This window comes from Calidris pugnax, unplaced genomic scaffold, assembly GCF_001431845.1.
Source record: "Calidris pugnax isolate Ruff unplaced genomic scaffold, ASM143184v1 scaffold118, whole genome shotgun sequence".
Taxonomy (NCBI): domain Eukaryota; kingdom Metazoa; phylum Chordata; class Aves; order Charadriiformes; family Scolopacidae; genus Calidris; species Calidris pugnax.
In genome coordinates, this window is record NW_015090855.1 from 997,154 (window position 1) to 1,015,347 (window position 18,194).

General features: G+C 38.5%; 1 protein-coding gene across 3 annotated transcripts in view; it reads right to left on the bottom strand.

Moving 5' to 3' along the window:
- The window catches only part of SULF2 (sulfatase 2), a 153,149-nt gene extending 135,023 nt beyond the window's left edge, over positions 1-18,126 (bottom strand). Inside the window, exon 1 of one of the 3 annotated variants that reach the window (XM_014943717.1) lies at positions 17,986-18,126. The gene's annotated coding sequence lies outside the window, so the exon portion shown is untranslated. The remainder of the gene's footprint in view (positions 1-17,985) is intronic. The other 2 variants (XM_014943713.1, XM_014943715.1) reach the window with 2 other exon arrangements.
- Between the last annotated feature and the right edge of the window lie 68 nt (positions 18,127-18,194).

The following is an 18,194-nucleotide window of genomic DNA, read 5'->3' on the forward strand; positions in this document are numbered from 1 at the left end:
TAATAAAACGTCCAAGTGGCCACACGTAACTTCATAATGAAACAAACTAATTTTTATTTCTCTTTAACTCATTGTCTTAGATGAGAAAACTAAACAAAGATCACAGTTAGAAAGAGCCTGGACAACTTCTTGGAAGTTTTTTAGACATTTTGTAGCTTCTGGCATTTCTTTTCCTACATCTTTGCTCTCAACAAAAATCACATTAAATCCAGAAGACATTATTACAGTTCAGTACACCATAACACATTCTGCTACAATTTTGGAAGCTTTAGTAATCTCAACCATTTACAGTTGGCATTGCTTACAATACACCTAGAGAAATAAAAGCTGCACTTTATAGTCTCAGTCCATGAGCTTTAACTAATGGCAAGTAGTTCTTACGGGCAGAACTATCTTAAATCAAGTCACTGTGTACCCCACCTCCCTCCTTAAATATTAGTTTTCCACCTGTGTCCCAGTATATGAGCTTTCAAAAGTATAAACAGAGCAATTTGATTTTCATCTAAATCATGCATAAGAAAAACAAGTGTAATGAATGATTTCGGTATTTTTCTCCTGCCTTGGTAATTTTAAAATAGGCTAAGATGCATGTTTTCAATGACAACACTTGAATCCTCAGATAAAAGATTAATAATTTAGCACACATGCTGATGAATGCATGATTCATGAGAGACACAAGCAGCAAGTTCTATTTAAAGCTTTGTATGGCCATGAATAGAACACTAAGATGTATGCACTGGAAGGCAAAAAGCAAAAGGTGCCATTTGCTAGAGAAAAAACTTGCCTGCATATGGATGCAAGATGATGTTTTGCACAACAAAATGTCTGCACAGCTGATACATTATCAAACAACTGCTCAAAAATATAAAGCTATCAAGCATAGTCCAGTATTAGAGAGCAGCCATACTTAGTGTGAGAGAGGTTTGCGTATCATTGCAAGTGGAGACTGCATTGCTGCTTGGTGATTTTCTCCAAGATCCACCTGCTAGAAACTAACCAAGATTTAAAAAACTGGTATCATGAATCACTTTTTTCTATCCTGCACAACTGTGGCTCAAAAGAGAGCTCAAAGAACAAAAGCAAAATAACAATATCTGGTTTTGCACTTAAGTATAACGGATTTCAAACCTAATGTGTTTATTTACTTTTTCTTTTTTTTTTTTTGAACTAGGTTGATCTTAAGGTCTTGGAATGGGATGAGATGGAATAAAAAAATAAATAGAACCAAAACAACAACTCCAAGATTTAAAAAAAAAATAATCCACAAAAACACCCAAACAAAATCAGTGTTTAACTAAGCTAAGTTCTGTAGTAGTATCCACTCTAGCTTCATGGCAATATACAATTTCTCCAGGGTTTCTAGAACAGGTGATGTGAAATGTAATAGCATTTATACATCAGAAGTTCCACTAACCAAATCATCACCCTATATAATAGGGTTTCCACACCATATGCTTTAATGTCATTGTTTGCAGTTTGGTTTTTTTTCCCCTCCTCGAACTTATGATATGGAATGTTCCGTATTATCTAAAATTTATAGCCAACTAATATATTATGTTTCTGAGTCACCTTTCTATAATACAGTAGTAAATCAACCTGTAAAACAAAGTTTACAAAAAGGCTTTCTGGGAAATGAGTTCATTAACTGCTTCAGGCCTTTCCTTACTAAGAGTCAAGGAATCCTTACCAGATTCCAACTTGAACAAAATAGCATTCACAATACATGAAACCCATTCATAGGTCATCAGACAAAGCAATTAAAATTGCTGCTTCCTCTGAATACAAGGTTTACATTGGGCTTGGAATATATTTTTAAATTAACAAGTCTTTTTTTTTTTTTTTTTTTTTTAAAAGTCACAGAGAATCTTTAAGATTCTTCCTTCATCAGAAATGTTACCTTTCAACCTGCCATTCTTCTCACCAATGAAGAATTTCCTCTCTTTTTCAGCTGCTACCTTTCTGTATTTCTAAATAATCTTATTCTAATCAGTTACTCAAATATCTTGAAGTTAGTTCACTTCTCTTTGTATCACCTTACCGACCCATACTCAATGAAGGGTTCAGAACTATGAACTACCACCCAGAAGAAAGCTTCAGGAGTCTTTGTGAAAAGCACAATCCAAACAGATGCTCAAAGAATTGTTAAAATTGTAAAAACAGCAAAAGGATATATTTACAGGTAAAGAAAATACATCAAGGATTATTAATTGCAACAGTGTAGGCACAGTACAACTTGTAGAACTTGCCGAGCCAGAGGGACTTCTCAATAGCAGACCTCTTTATATTTGTGTTCTTACACACTGCAGTGCCCATTATCGGCTGCAACCAGAGACGAAACTCTGGGCTTGACAGAACTTATGAGTTAGACCAGTCTCATTTATCTTCACTGTCTCCATTTCTATTTTTACTTTTGAGATTCCTAAACAGATGTTTTTAAAGTGGACCAATAAAATACATGACAAGTTATTTTTCAGTTTATGTTGAAACAAATGGAGGTACTCAATTTTTCAAATTATGTTATCACCACCTTCAGTATTTGCATGATAGTATTGCTTCTAAAACTATGCCAAAGTAGAAAGTCTTGAAAGAGTTATGCAACATCATTGCCCAATTTAGTAAGGTAGAAATGGATAATGTTCCCCCCGTCCTCAGCTATTTAAATATGCACATAGCATGCTGCAGTAGCCACTTTCCTAGCTACCTTGCCTCTTTTACTATGATTTGAAGAGAACAACTACCTAGGCATTGTCACACAACAAGTTACTCTAAAGTATAGGCAAATGAAGTTACTCAAGTAGAAGTCTAAAACTTTACATATCAGAAGAATTTGCAGTGAACGACATTGTATTGAAAGTGATTCTGAGCTCAGCCTTGTATTTCCCACAATTTACACACCAAGAGGATTACAGTAATCTAGTGATCAAATCCTACTTTAGAAATAAAATTACAAGTTCCTATCTGCAGAAAATAGTTTCACCTTGGAACTCTATTTAAAGTTTCTACAACAAAGAACAGCTGACATCATCTTTAGTGGTTTCCACTTCAAGTGCAATAACTTTCCTATCAGTAGTTTTTACAGAACACATGCTTACAAAGGAAAGAGGATAATATAGAACAAGTTCAACATTTTTCTCTTCAACAAGAGATAATATAATGGAATAAGTAAACTTAGACTGTTTCCACGGAACACGATGCAACACTAAAGATACATTTAAGCATGAGAAGTCTGACAGTTACTCTTCCTAAGGCTAAGAGCAGTAACAGAATCTGGGATCAAAGGTTCAGAGGAAGTTACTTCCTCAGCTGCTGATCTTTCCCTCTGTGTCAGCCAAATACAGAAGGCGAATACAACAAACAACTTGAACATTGTTTTGCGATGTCATGGGGTCATGGGCTATTCTCAGTTATAACCTTTCTAGAGGTAGCCTGAGTTCACTCAAAAGTAAATTAAATCTAATTCATACAGGACAATATTTTTGCCTTCCCCCCACCCCTCCTCTCCCCACAGATGATGATTCATTTCTTCTGATTGATTCCTCTACTGGAAACATTTCTTCAGCTTGTCAGAATAGTGAAGTGCTGTATTACACAATACAATTTTCTGGGAAGCTGACATATGCTCAAACATTTCATTATAATTGACTTGGACTTAACAAGCTTAGTTTGCGTTGTGCAAAATAAATCAAAACTAGACATATCATTTTCTCCTTTAAGGAAGGGATGGGGAGTAGGAGAAATCAAGAGCATAGAAACTGGCATATTGTGGTTCATTGTAAATCCTGTTCTGCAAATTGGTTTAGCTAATTCTAACTGAGACTACATCAGCAAAAAAAAAAAAAGTGTGATCAACAGTCAAATGAACTGAGTCACCAAGACAAATCCACAGAGTGTATTTTTTTAAATCAACTTCTGGAATATATTTTAAAAGACACCAGATGTTTGAAAGCCATGTTAACTGTCTTTACCTATGAAGCTTTCAAATTTTATTTCAGGTTTGGGTTTTGTTGTTTTTTTCTTAATTCAAAAGCATACCTAGAAATTAAGACTATGCCACATAACTTCTGCATTCATTAAAATTTGTGATGTACGTGGCAGGCACCAGTGTCAACAGGATACTTACATTTACATGGCTGGCAAACACATGTCTGTAAGGACACTCAGCACACTGGAAAATTTGGACCTTGGTTTAGATTTGTTTTAAACCAACATCACTTTTCAATAGTCTGGAATCTGTCAGATGTAGAAAAAAAAGAATCAACTTCTTAGTTCACTAGACTGAACCCTGCCTGTAGTATGCCCTTCTTTAAGATTTTAGTCACACCCTTTTTCTATTGCACCCTGCCCGTTAAAAGCATGGATCACTGCTCACAGAAGACAGACTAATGTTTTATTACCCGTCATTGAATAACCTAGAGGGGTTTCCTCAAGAAGTTATCCAATCCATATAGCTCTCACAGGCATGCCCAGCTACACCAAGCCATTCTGGCACCTGCTTTTTACCTATTCTTTCAACCTCCAGAGGTTTCAAACCTCTTTCAAAAATCTATTCCATATTTGCAAATAAACGGCTCTTCTAACCATCTAGCCTTAAGCTCTAAGTGAAGCCTAAGGCCTTTATTTCTTGTTCTGTTTCCAATGAATGAGGAGAAGATTATTCCCTTCTTCTTTACAGTAATATTCGATGCAACTGAAAACCCACATCTACCCTCAGTCTTGTCCTTCCTAGAATAAACATCAATTTTTAGTCTTTCCTCATAGGTCACATTTTTCAGGGCATTTGAGCATTCTTTTTACTTAAGCCACGTCACCATGTGTGCAGAAAGGACCCTTCAGCACCAGAGTAAGGGGTGAAAAAAAAAAAGTTATTCTGCTGTTCTATCCTTCAACATTTGAGCAGCTCCTCATCTCAAAGCTGCTAAAAAATTTGAAAGCGACTATCTCCATACTGGCAGCATAACTACTTTTAATGCAACATTTCTGAAATAGTTTTGAACACATCATTGATGATATCCTTACTTGACTGCATTCACTTTTAAAACTCACATTCTTCTATAAAACATTATTTCTGGTTTGATTTCACTGCTCCTTTAGAAAACAAAGCCAATTCTGGAGTTCTTTCAGCGCAAAAGAACATATATGAAAAATGTGATTTATTACAGTGGAAATTCTTAGATAACTCAGTTGAATACATATCTGCCATGCACAACAAACTTCCCAACTGCCCCCACTTCCTGTGCTTTGGCTTATGCTGTGGAGACATCTCAAAGCACAGAAATAGGACACTTCTTAGATGAAAGTAAGCTATAAGATGTACCTTCGAGGCCCATTTAAAACCTACCACAAATGTTAATTCAAATTCAGCTGAAAGAACCAAACTAGAACTGGTATAAAGAAAACGACCACAAACACACAGTATGGATGTCAGGTGTTCAGCACCAACAATCTTCTCTACAGGGTTGCTTATATTGCATTATTTAGTAATGTAGAATAGGATCTAACTACAAGTTAGCTCACGAAGGATGAAGCAGTTTACTATATGTTACTATCTAAATCAAGAACTCCAATTTAGTGTCAAGAATTTCTCTGTTTTTCATACAAAGTTCCTTTGCCACATACACTCCCTCTACATTAAATTTCTTCACCCATGCAACTAAAGCAAGGCAATAACCAGTAACCTACCTTATCCCCTACAGTTTTGTAGTCACAAAAAACATTGAATGACTTGGAACTTCCAGCTTCACCATCTTTTCTCTCCGAGTTTTCTAAACAACTTTAAACCTGTAACACACACCAGCACCACCCCCCTGCCTTTCAGAAATTAAGATTATGAATAGACTGCAAATCCTTTGTTTTCCTTTCCTACAGCAATGCCTTAAGTTATTAAAAAACATTCTTTCTGCTTTGAGATGTCATTCATCAGAGTTCTTGCTTTAGGCTTGGCTTCTGCTTGACTGCTCACTCATAGTTCTAAAAATTCCTGTTGTGTAAAGACAGGGTCAACAGTTAACAACTGCAACACTGCATTACGCACAAAAAAAATAATTTGTTTTCTGTTTTATTACGGTGGCAGAAAAGACCAATTTTATCTTTAGTTATCTGAAGACAAATTTAAAAATAAATCTGTTTCAAGTCAGTAGCCTCACAGTGGTTTATTTCTTCAGAACACTACAGACATCATATTTTTAATTTGGTTCTTTTAAAGTCTTCAGACATTATTAATAGGAAAAAAAAGAGATATTACTCTGGTAGTCCAGTAGGTTTTGAATTGGAAGGTTTGGAAGGAAAGATCATCTAGTTCCAAGCCCCCTGCCCTGGGCAGGGACACCTCCCACTAGACCAGGTTGCTCAAAGTCCCATCCAATCCGGCTTTGAACACCTCCAGGGATAGGGCATTCACAACTTCCCTGGGCGACCTGTTCCAGCACCTCACCACCCTCAGAGTGAAGAGCTTCTTCCTTATATCTAATCTAATTCTACCCTCTTTCAATTTAGAGCTATTACCCCTTGTCTTATTGCTACCTGCCCTTGTAAAAAGTACCTTTTCAGCTTTCTTGTAGGCTCCCATTAGGTACTGGAAGGCTACTATAAGGTGTCCCTGGAGGCTTCTACTCTCCAGGCTGTCTTCACAGGGAGGTGCTCTAGCTCAAACTAGGTCCAAGCAATTTAATCACACTAGCACCAAGGTCTGGCAAGCAAGGTAAATGCGGAGCTCTGCACAGGTCACTAACGTAGGTACAGTGCTTCCAGTACTCATGGAATCTCATTTGGAGCTAGCTTAGTTGTACAGAATCAGGCAGAGCAGCTGTATCTCAGGAGATCCAGAGGCTAGACAGCTAAGAGTATCCAATGCTAGATTCCCGGGAGCATCCAAGCAACAGTCAGGGTGGAGAGAAGCACACAAAAAAATGGAAGGGGACACATTATAATTGAAAATGGTTCTCCGCATTAACTGGACTTTTTAGCAGACAGCATCACCAAAACTCAATGCATTTTTGTCCCTTCCCCAAGATACTCCAATGCATCTGTGGCAAATAAGGAAACAGGACTTGAGGCAGTAGATCCAACACAGAGATATTGCATTATATCTACGCTAGACTCTTCTACGCAAGGGAACTTCTTGTTTCTTGCCTTAAAGCAAAACAGGAATGGCAGGGAACTAGAAATAGCCAAGCATATGGCCTAGAGGTAATTACTTTAGAAGTATCTGAATAATAGAAAACCCAAGAATCAGACACCTGTCACTCTTAATTCAGTCAAATTCTGCTGCTGGCTCTGAACCCACCCTAACAACTCCAAGTAAAAGTATCAGTGACAGGAAGAGGAAAAAGCCTTGCTGTTCAGCATGAGGCTTAAAACAGCCAGTGCTCAGAAGTAGTAAAGACTTTAGACAAGGAAAGCCCACCCTACAACTCTAGAGGCTTAGAGTCCCAATTTCTAATGGAATTAATGTTGATACTTGATGGGCAGATGTCATCTCTGCAAATCAGATAGCTGACTGACCGAGTGTATTTCCCTCTGCTCATGGATGAAACTAAGAAAATTGGCATTACACTGAATTCTTGCAAAGAAATAAACTTCATCAAACACAATCTGGAGATACTCTCTTTGCCTTTGGTAGAGTTGACTTTGCCTGTGGCAAGGGGTTTTTGGAAAGTGAACAATGCTAAATTACATTATATTTGACAGAAAACAGAATCAAAGAACTTCTTGCAAAGTGGGTAGTCATGCTTATCCTTCAGGTGCCTGAGTACTTAAGTTCCATTCCATCCTAGGTAAGTAAGATTTCCATACAGCTGAACTGGACTCTTTCCGGCAACACTTCTGCATCCATAGAGGCAGTTGGCTGAAACTCACTATAGCCTTTAAGCATATATTAAGTTTTCCTGTTAACGAAGAGATTTAGGGGTTTCTGCATTGAAGAATTTATTTTATTAGCACCAAGCAGCAGATATTTTAGTCTCTAAGAAACTAGAACACACTGAAAGATGGCTGATTTTAAGACAATCTCCACAGCTGCACTCCTGCTGAGATGGACGGTGTACACATACATCCTCATTAACAATGCACATATTTTTAAATCAGTGCAACGGGTATAAGAACCTCAGAAGTTACCTGGAACTCAGTCCATCTACAGTTCCTCAGAGCCATAGTAGAAATGCAAGTTTTAATGCCTTCAGAAGAACTGGAAAGTTTTCCTACAGGTAAACTTGTGAGGCAAAATGCTTTCAGTGGTAGACCACTGAATTTATAGCACTGGAATACTTATTTTAACATACAAACATAATTATTCAATGAATGCAAGAGCTTCAAAATTATTTTAAGTAAGCCAACAAGTGACAGAAATGCGACACCTGACTATTTTTAACCGTAAACCCCATACTGCAAGCTATGAAATAGTGTAAGCTTATTAAGGACCCCCTGCTCAAGATCACTAGAAACAAATAACACAGTACACTACCTTGTAGGAGAATAGAAGAGAAACCACAGGCTTTCTCAAAGTCTTAGGCCCCAAAGAAAGGAGTTCTGTTTGGCTTATCAGCTAATTCCAGGAACATGGATATTACACATTTCCATCATGTAATGATGTTACCCTTTTGTCCACAGTCTGTGCCAACTGGCATGGAAGCAGTATTCTCTCCGTCTCAAATCTGGCAGTCAATCTACACAAAAGCACAAGTGTGATCTACCTTTAAAAAAAAACTATCCAAATCCTCTGCCTGCCCTCCAGTGCTCAAGATTTCACCTCTATTACAGAGTGGCAGAGAGCCCAACAGAAGCAGAGTTACGCACCAAAGGGAACAACAACTAGTTCCAGCACACAACTAGTGAAAGCCATGATGCATGAAATTATGAAATAAAAAGCCATCACAAAACACCATCTGCCAACTGGGATAGAGTTTTCTTTCAGCCTCTCTGAACAAGTTGAATGTCTGAAATTTTATCTCAAAAATGTCCCATGCTTTCCCCAAACCTCACTTGGCTGCAATTTTGCTCCTTGTCTACCTCGTCTTATCCACAGTATGTGCAAAGCCAACCTGTTTTTGTCAATTGTAGATTCTCTAGATTAAGGAAAACAACTAACTCAGTCTTCCCTTATTGGGGTAATAATTATTTTAGATCATTTTACTCCTTTCCTCTAGATTCCTCCCAGGGAGTTCCTGTGTTATCGTTTCAGGATAGATACTTAGGAAAAAACGTTGATATTTGACAGCTCCCAACAATATGGGATGAAATCCAGATCCTCAATATCTAGAAATCTAGCAAAAGACTTAAATGAGGGAAGTGTTTAATTTTAGGTTCAGCTTTAAGCATTACTGGTGCCAAGGTGCTCTGTTCATCTCCTGGTACCAAAATACTATGATATACAACACTTCCCTGCACAAAATTTGCCAAATTCAGGCCCTATTCCTTTTTCTCCCTTTCCACAGCTCACCAAGTGTTTGCTTGAAAATTAAAGTCTTCACTTTTTTGAAGGTTCTGCTGTGCTGAAGAACATTTTCTTGCTTAAAACATTTGTTTCTGAATCAGACGCATGAAGTTTTGTATACAGTGGTGCATCTCAGATGCATCCAAACAACCATGAAGATATCAGATTGAGCTTATTTATTAGTTATCTTAGCATACATCAAATTACACACCTAAGTAGCTTGGGAATCATATCCTAGAAAAGTTAGCATTGAAAAACAGAGGTATCAGACATTCTAGTCAATGGAATTGATTGGTTCAATTTAAAAAAAAAAAAAGCTGAATTCTTATTTTCTGTTGTGTTTTGTTTATGTTTTGGGTTTTTTTAATAGGTCTTTAATAATCGTACAGGATTACTATTTCCAAATCTAGGAAAAAAAAAATATTGTTTCCATCTAATCAAAAGTTAAATCTTTCAGCCATTTTAAAGTTTTTAAACTTTAACAGAACTGTTATTTTAATTGCTTGTAACATCTCCACTCCAGCAAAGATTGGCAAAAATCTTTGAAGTCTCTGAAAATTATTTTCGTCATTTTGAAAATGAAAATAAACATCAAGCGTGTCTGGTTCTTTTTAAACTGCAGTGATATAAGATAAAAAGCAGGATGAACTCACAATTTAGTTTTATTGTTTGATAGCACAGCAACTTCAGCCATAGCTTTAATGAGATAAACAGCAGTGAGTGAAGTACTATACTCAGTCACACTTCAGAACATTGATGCGGAAGCTAGAAAATTTACTTGTGAATTGTATTAGGTAATAAGCTACTGCAAACACATCATATTGTTGAAGCTTTCACGTTCTGAAGCTAGTAACATTAGTACTCTAACTTGACACTACAAATCCTTATACAGTTAGAGACAGGAAGAGTAAGAAAGTCACAAGGATCATCTGAAACTGGATTAATCCTTTCCCTAAAGCCACGGTAGATACATTCATCAGTTAACATACTAGTTTGTATTACATGTAGCCATCTGATGGAAAGGGACTTACTATGCGAGGACCTACTCTAATCCCTTGCATAACAACTGATTAAAAAAAAAAGTGACCTAAAGCTGTTAATAAGAAAAACATTCAAAATTATCCAGAAGGATTATAGGAGGAGTTAACTGAGGCTACAGCACTTTTCTACAGCGCAGTGCTAGAGTACTTGCTTAACAAAACCAGGACAAATCCCAACTCAACAGCAGTGCCTGAAAGAAAGGAAGAGACATCAAGATATGTGTTAAGTATGTAAAATAGTCTCCAGCATTCTTTATGGATGTGAAAAGAATATAATGAATTCTTCATTGCTTAGAGGGGAACGTTTTCGTCTTGCCAGAGGACAGATTTCCAAAGAATGATATTTACATTTTCCTACAACCTGTAATTTTCTCATTTATCATTTGTCAGAGTCCAAAGACCTTTAACTGTACATAGGATGTTTGCATATGTTTAATGATCCTTTTACCAAACAAATGTCACAGTCTGAATGAGGAAATTAGTTAATATCGCTGATGTTGCTAATTTAACACCATTAATGTCACACTGTGAACAGCTACAGAAACTACAGGGTCTTGTATCATGGCTAAGCTCTACTGGTTGCAAGTCTGCTCTCCAGCAGACAGCACCGAGAAGGTAACCCATGCAAATATCACATGTAAGGAAATTCAATAAAAAATTTAAAGATTGCTTTGATTCTGTAGTTAGACTACCAGACAAGTGACTAAAGACAGATCATTTGATAGAGATTTAGAGGCACTAATTGGAACTCACTTATCTACACTCTTACAGCTGCCTCCACTTTTATCAGTGTGCTAGGATTTGGAGCAGTCAGAAATGAATCCAAGTGAATCACAGAAACTATTGCATCATGGCATTTCTAGACGTACAACAAGATCCAAAGATTTACCCAATTAATTAGATGGCAGTGCTGTCTTCAGCTGCAACTATGCCTTTTCACCCTTCTCTATGCACAACTGACTTACGTGCAGGGACAAATTACTTCACAAAATGTATTATCTATGAAAAAAGCTTTCTAAGAGCAAAACCATATAATTTTTCTCTAAGCCACTAAAGTCATCTACACACTTCCTCTGACAAAGAGAGGATGACATAAAGGAACCAGATTCTTTGGGAAGTCCTTCAAATGCTGGAACACAGTGGAAAATAAAACGTGATGAAGACTAAAAGGAAAGTTATTTTAAACAGAATTAATAACACATTTGTGTATGGAATGTGTCCAAAAATAAGGGTGGGGAAAGGGAATTGCAAAGAAATTAATTTGCAACAGGAGCTGGTAACTTCAGGATGATCAGACATTTTTCAATAACGTATATTTCCCTTCTTCTGATTTGCAATAGATACATATAACATTTTTAATTAGAAAACCAAGTTAATAATTTTGAACATCACAGTCAGCAAAACAGCTGGCTTTTTGTTCTTTCCCTAACCAAAGGCACACGCTGTATATCAGTTGCACAAACACAGGGATGGTGAAAACGGGCGATGAATTTGATTCGCTGTGTGGTAAAGTTAGGAGGAAAAAAAGAAACAAACACCAAAGACACGCAAAAATCACAAAGAAATGCTCTGGAACCAAGGCACTACTAAGCAGTGATAACCATTCAGAACTTGCTTCATCGAACTTGTTTGAACTCTTATCTGACCAAGCTGGCTGAGTATCTCAAAAGTGCAGAGAACATCATTTTAGATTTCGCCCTGTTTTACTCACGTAAGTAGACCCATTATAGCTTTTATTTTTGTAATACATACAAACCACAGTGAAATCTCTTAATTCAAACACATCAATATCACAAGAAACTAACTTGGACAGCTTCTTCAGAACACCCTAAACTGAGCTCTGAGCCAAAGAAAGCAAACAGTCCATTAGGTAACCCGTCTAGTTTTGTGTTAATCTTTTTCTTATCGTGCACCTTTCTCTGAGAGAGACGTTACCTCTCCCAAAGTAAAGAATCTTTAGAAACACTCATATTCCCAATAACTGACATTCAAGGCACATGCCAGGCACAGTGAGATTTGGAAGCCTACAGTATTAAAAGGATTCGAATCCCAGTATAGTGAGAGAAAAATGTTCCTGACACAGCACAATCTAGAAACTGTCTGCACCTTAAAAAGCTCTCAATTTGCTGCATACATACATAAAATCCCAACTTCCTCAAATACTTGAGATATTTCCTCAGGTCCCTAAGATAATTTAGGCAAAAGCAACAAGTTGTAGCAGGAAGAAAATCCTAATTTTTTAAAGTGTATCCATTTTTAAGTTTTACTTTTTTATACCAACTTATATGCATTCTTTCCCCAAACCAGTAATACTTCCTGGATCAAATTCAGCAATATAAACTAGATGTTACTAGAGTAATCAGAAGTGATTTTAGGATTAAAGAGATTTATTCCCAAGATAACCCAGAAACGGAAGAAAGCAGGTACTATACACAACCATGTATTGAAATGCCCATTTAAGAAATGGAGAAATGCCCATTTAAGAAATGGAGAAAAATAAAGATGACCACTCATACTCCTGCCAGCAACACTATATAAAGTCACTGGAAGTTGCAGCTGTATGACTTATTAGAAGAGCACAAAGATTTTTCTTGCAATTACTGGACACGACAGATATGGACATTTAATACTACCTTTTTCACTACTCAAATTCAGATGACAGGATCTTGTGATTATAGCTAAAAAAAAAGAGAGAAGTTCCATACATTTCATTATTACTTTTGGCACAAGATAACTTCACAACTCAGTTGAAAATTAACACTATTGTAACAATGCAATATAAACTTTTTCTTACTTTTAACTAAGACAAAAAGCAAGCAGTGGAAAAGGAAGAAAGGAAACTGAACAATAAAGCTTTGTGAAGATCAGCTGATATTGAATCCATCATTTTTCAAGAGTTGACCAAGTATCTGCTGCCGGAGAAAAATCAGAACTTTAGTTCTCAGGTGTGTACTGAGCTTTACGGTTTCAGTATTTCAACTTTCCTTAGAAGCAAGCTACAATTTCCAAGACCACATACTCTTACTCCTTCCACAGTCACAAAAGTAAAATGTGTTCAGTTAGGATTCTTATATTAAAGCTATAAAACCAACACAACAAAAACCCCACCCTAAAACACACTTCTGTCTTTTTGACTTATGTTCTTCCCCTCCACTGAACAGCAGTAACTCTGGGATAACATGCAGGGATAATATGCAGGGATAATGCTGCAAAGAAGGACGCATAAAGAGAGTTTCATATTGTTAGAACTTCATCCACAAAGATGACAGAATCCAGAAGAAGAATTTAAATCTATAAGCAGATCCAAGAAAATCTATACAACAGGTCAATTGATCAGGACTTGCAATCCCAAAAACCTCCATGAAGTTTTCCATATTCAGTTTCCAGACTGTAACATCAGCTTCTGACACATTTCAGCATCTTTAAGATCCAAAGTCTTCCTTTCCCACATATTACTAGAAAGCACAGGTTCTTAAATTCACTGAATCCATCTAATTAACCTGGGTAATCATTGTCAATGACTTAGTCACAGAGATGGTCAGAACTGCCAGATCACAGCAGAACCACTGTTTACAATGCTTCCTACTTCAGGGACCAGTAATTTCAGCCTTTCACAACGATTGCTGCCTGCCCAAGGTCTTCAAATAAGGAGAGCAATTCAACTGCCTTCTTTCTAGGAGCTTGAAATAAGGTGCTGCCTATTTCTAAATGGCACATGTCTTTCTGAAGCAATGAAACTTCATCCAGTATTTGTGTCTTTTCTTGTGAGGTATTGATATTTACATTTGTTTTCCCATCACCACAAAGTTATTGCCTTCATTTTATAATAATAGAGTTATTACCTTCAATTTTAGAATACTGCAAACTGCTTAAACTCACTGAACTGTGAGCAGCTATCCTGATTTTACTGTGGAAGGTGAAATAATGCTAGAAACTATAGACAGAAATACAAAATAACAAAGTAAAATCCAGAATAAGCTCATTGCAAGTGAGCACTACATAAAACACTTACTTCTATGTTGTTGAAAGGGGAGAAAAAATTATAACTGCTCTAACAAGACCAGGTTAGAGATGCCAATGTGCCACTGTATATATTTATCATCAAATCACCATTTAGCTACTCCAGTTCACTTTGCATAAGTTTAGATAGTAAAAACATTTGATGCATGAACTATCTCTATGCTATAAAGATTCCAAGCATAAAATAAAGTGTTGCAAAACAAAATAAAGTCATACCTGCTTTATGGATCTCATTCAGCTTTAGAGTGTTTCACTTGAACAAATTCCTAGATTCTGTTGTTGGATCTTTCACACTAGTTAATTTTCCTCAGTGTCATTCTATTCTGAGCACCAAAACAAATTTCCTACCACAGCCAAAGTGTAGAAAGAGGACATTATTTCCAACATTTAAAGTGGAAATTTTGCTCACCAGGATTTGGAAAATAAGAACACAGATACAGCAAAGTGTAAAGTATATCTTTTACACATACATACATGCATATGCACACACAGAGATGAGTCTAGGTTACACTGTAGAACTATTGCATTCACTTAAAAGAAAAAAAAAGAGCCTTACCCAAGTGTATACTCAACTGTGCTAATATAGAAAACAGAAGTTTGCATTTCACTGTGACACAGACCACTATAGACACTAACATGCAAAGATCACATAAATCTATGCATGAAGGATCCCAGGGCAGCTGCACAATACCAGTATACATTTCACATATTACTAGAACTCAAATACAAGTCTTTATAAGTGGGAAGATAAAAATTTCTGTTTTCTGAAAACATTCTTACTGCCAAAGAAGCAACATTGCTTTGGGCTCTGCTTCTTGCTGAAGACCTCTACACTTGTAGCATCTACATTTCTGGAAAGGCATAGTCATATCTACAATCAAAACAAGTCTGAAGTGACATTTTTATGGAATTCAGAAACACAACACATCAGACGACACCAAGTTAAATGGGAGTGTTGACCTGCATGACGATAGGGAGGCTCTACAGAAAGGCTTAGGTAGGTTGGATTAATGGGCCAACATTAATGGTATGAGCTTCAACAAGATCAAGTGCCAGGTCCTGCACTTGGGCCACAGCAACCCCATGCATCGGAACAGGCTTAGGGAAGTGTGGATGTAAAGCTGCCTGGTGGAAAAGGACTTGGGGGTTCTAATTGACAAGCGGCTCAATATGAGCCAGCAGTGTGCCCAGGTGGCCAAGAAAGCCAATGGCATCCTGGCTTGTATTAGAAATAGTGTGACCAGCAGAAGTAGGGAGGTGATTGTCCCCCTGTACTCAGCACTGGTGAGGCCACACCTGGAGTGTTGTGTCCAATTTTGGCCACGTCAATACAAGAGAGATATCGAGGTGCTGGAGTGAGTGCAGAGGAGGGCAACGAAGCTGCTGAAGGACCTGGAGAATAAACCATACAAACAACAATTGAGGGAGCTGGAACTGTTTAGTTTGAGGAAGAGAAGACTGAGGGGTGACCTCATCACTCTCTACAACTACTTGAAAGGACATTGTAGAGACATTGGTGCTGCTCTCTTCTCACAGGTAATTAGCAATAGAACAAGAGGGAATGGATTCAAGCTGCAACACGGTAGGTTTAGACTGGACATTAGGAAGAAATTCCTCACAGAAAGAGTGGTCAGACACTGGAATAGGCTGCCCAGGGAGGTGGTGGAGTCACCATCCTCAGATGAGTTTAAGAGTCGTTTAGATGTGGTGTTGGGTGATATGGTGTAGGGAAGAACTTTGTAGAGTAGGGTAGATGGTTGGACTCGATGATCCCAAGGGTCTTTTCCAACCTAGATGATTCTATGATCTTTTCTCCTCCTACAGAGGTCAACCACTAATTAGTTTAAAACCTCCCTTATCAAAATCACATTATCATTGCAGAATTTCTCCCCATGCACCATTTGGGTCCACATTCAAACCACAAAACAACTATAATAGGAAAACCCCACCATGCCGGGAACCTTCCCTTGAATTCCATGATTTGAGCTGAAGAGAGCCCAGAGTTCACCTGAACTTCCTAATACAGATTGAAAATAAAGCTGTCCTATTTACACAAACATTTTGAGTATTTTCCTAAACCTCTCTCATATTCCATTTCCCTACCCTCCAAAACCAAGCAGAACAGTTAAATTGAGAAAGACAGTAGGGAAGTTTGCTTACTTTTTGAACAGCACACTTAAACATTAAATTTTCACTGCTGTAGGACACCATGAAATGCAAGGATCAAATTCTAGAAAGAGGATTGACTCAGAGGACTCTTATAATATGTTTAATCAAAACAACAACCCTTACACGTGTCAGTTTCACTTCTACATAGTAAGAAACTCAAGAGAAACACTGAACATTAGCAGGGACACACTACAGAAGAATAACTTTGTGTAAACTCATTAAAGTTATATTTGGGGAGAGGGAAGGAGAGAGAATCGTTATGCATATAGCTAGCACTGAGACAATTACTCCAGTTACATCCTTTAGAGAACTCTTAATTACAGTATACTCTAGTGCATAAGTTCTTAAAGAATGGCCCACAATGCTTTACATCTCTCACATGCATTGAGCATTAACAACTATCGCACTGCAGATTAATTTTGGAATGCAGCTGACACCTAACCTCTTAAGGGGCTTTTCACAGCTACTATCTGATGGCATAAAAAGACATTCACCGTTAAAAGCAAAGACATTACTTATTGCCATAGCAAAAGTGAAGAAAAAACATCATATTTTCATGAAGAATTTCTGTTTTTAATCTATGGAATTTAACACTAGTCACAGAAAAGCAAGAGCATGCATGCATCCATTCACATCTTGCAGGCTGCAGAAAGCAAAGGAGATGACACGGACACTGCACCTCTGCACAGTTCCACATCCACACAAAAAGCTTCAAAGGAGAAGGAAAAAAAAAAAGCCAGAAAAAAAAAAAAAAAAAGCCGGCTAATTAAAGACCTACCTACCTACAACTTTACCATGTCTATGCCTGGAGCCCTGCAGTGCTGTTCAACAGCCCGGCACAGGACTAGGAACCAGAAGTTTTGAGCTCAGCAGGTTATTTTCCAGCGCAGCCACTGCCTCGCTGACTGACCTTGGGCAAGTCACTTCCCCTGCATCTCGGCTCCCCACCTGACAGCCTCCCCCTCCACAGAGCACTGAGAAAGGAAACCCGGTAATTATCTACCACAAGCGACTCTGCACCGGCGAAGCTGAAGTAGAAGAGGGAGGGGGGGGGGAAACGGGAGCGGGGGCTTCCTCGCTTACAGGTGATAAAAATCTCCCCGACACTGATTCAGCCTCCCGCCCGAGGGAAGATCTCCCCACACACCTTCCCTGCTTCCCTACGGTACGGGTTAAACCGGAGGAGAAGCCGGCGGCTCCGGCTCGCCCGCCCTAAGCGCCCACAGCAGCCGGGGGAGCCGAGCCGAGCCCTCCGGGCCTCCCGCCCCCACAGCCAGAGCCCTCCCGGCGGCCCCAGCCCGGCTGCGCACGGAGGCAGCGTTTACTTACAGCACCCGCCAGGCGGAAAACTCACAGGTGGCCCGGAGCCGCCGGCGATCCGGGGCTGAGAAGCGACCGACTTCCCGGGGAGGAGGTCACCTCAGCAGACCGGGGCCGGGGCGCCGCGCTCCGCTCCCCGCCGCGGGGCCGCTGCCGTCGCCCTCCCTGCGCGAGGCCGGCTCCCTCCCGCCCTTCCTCCCGCCCGGCTCCCCCCCCCC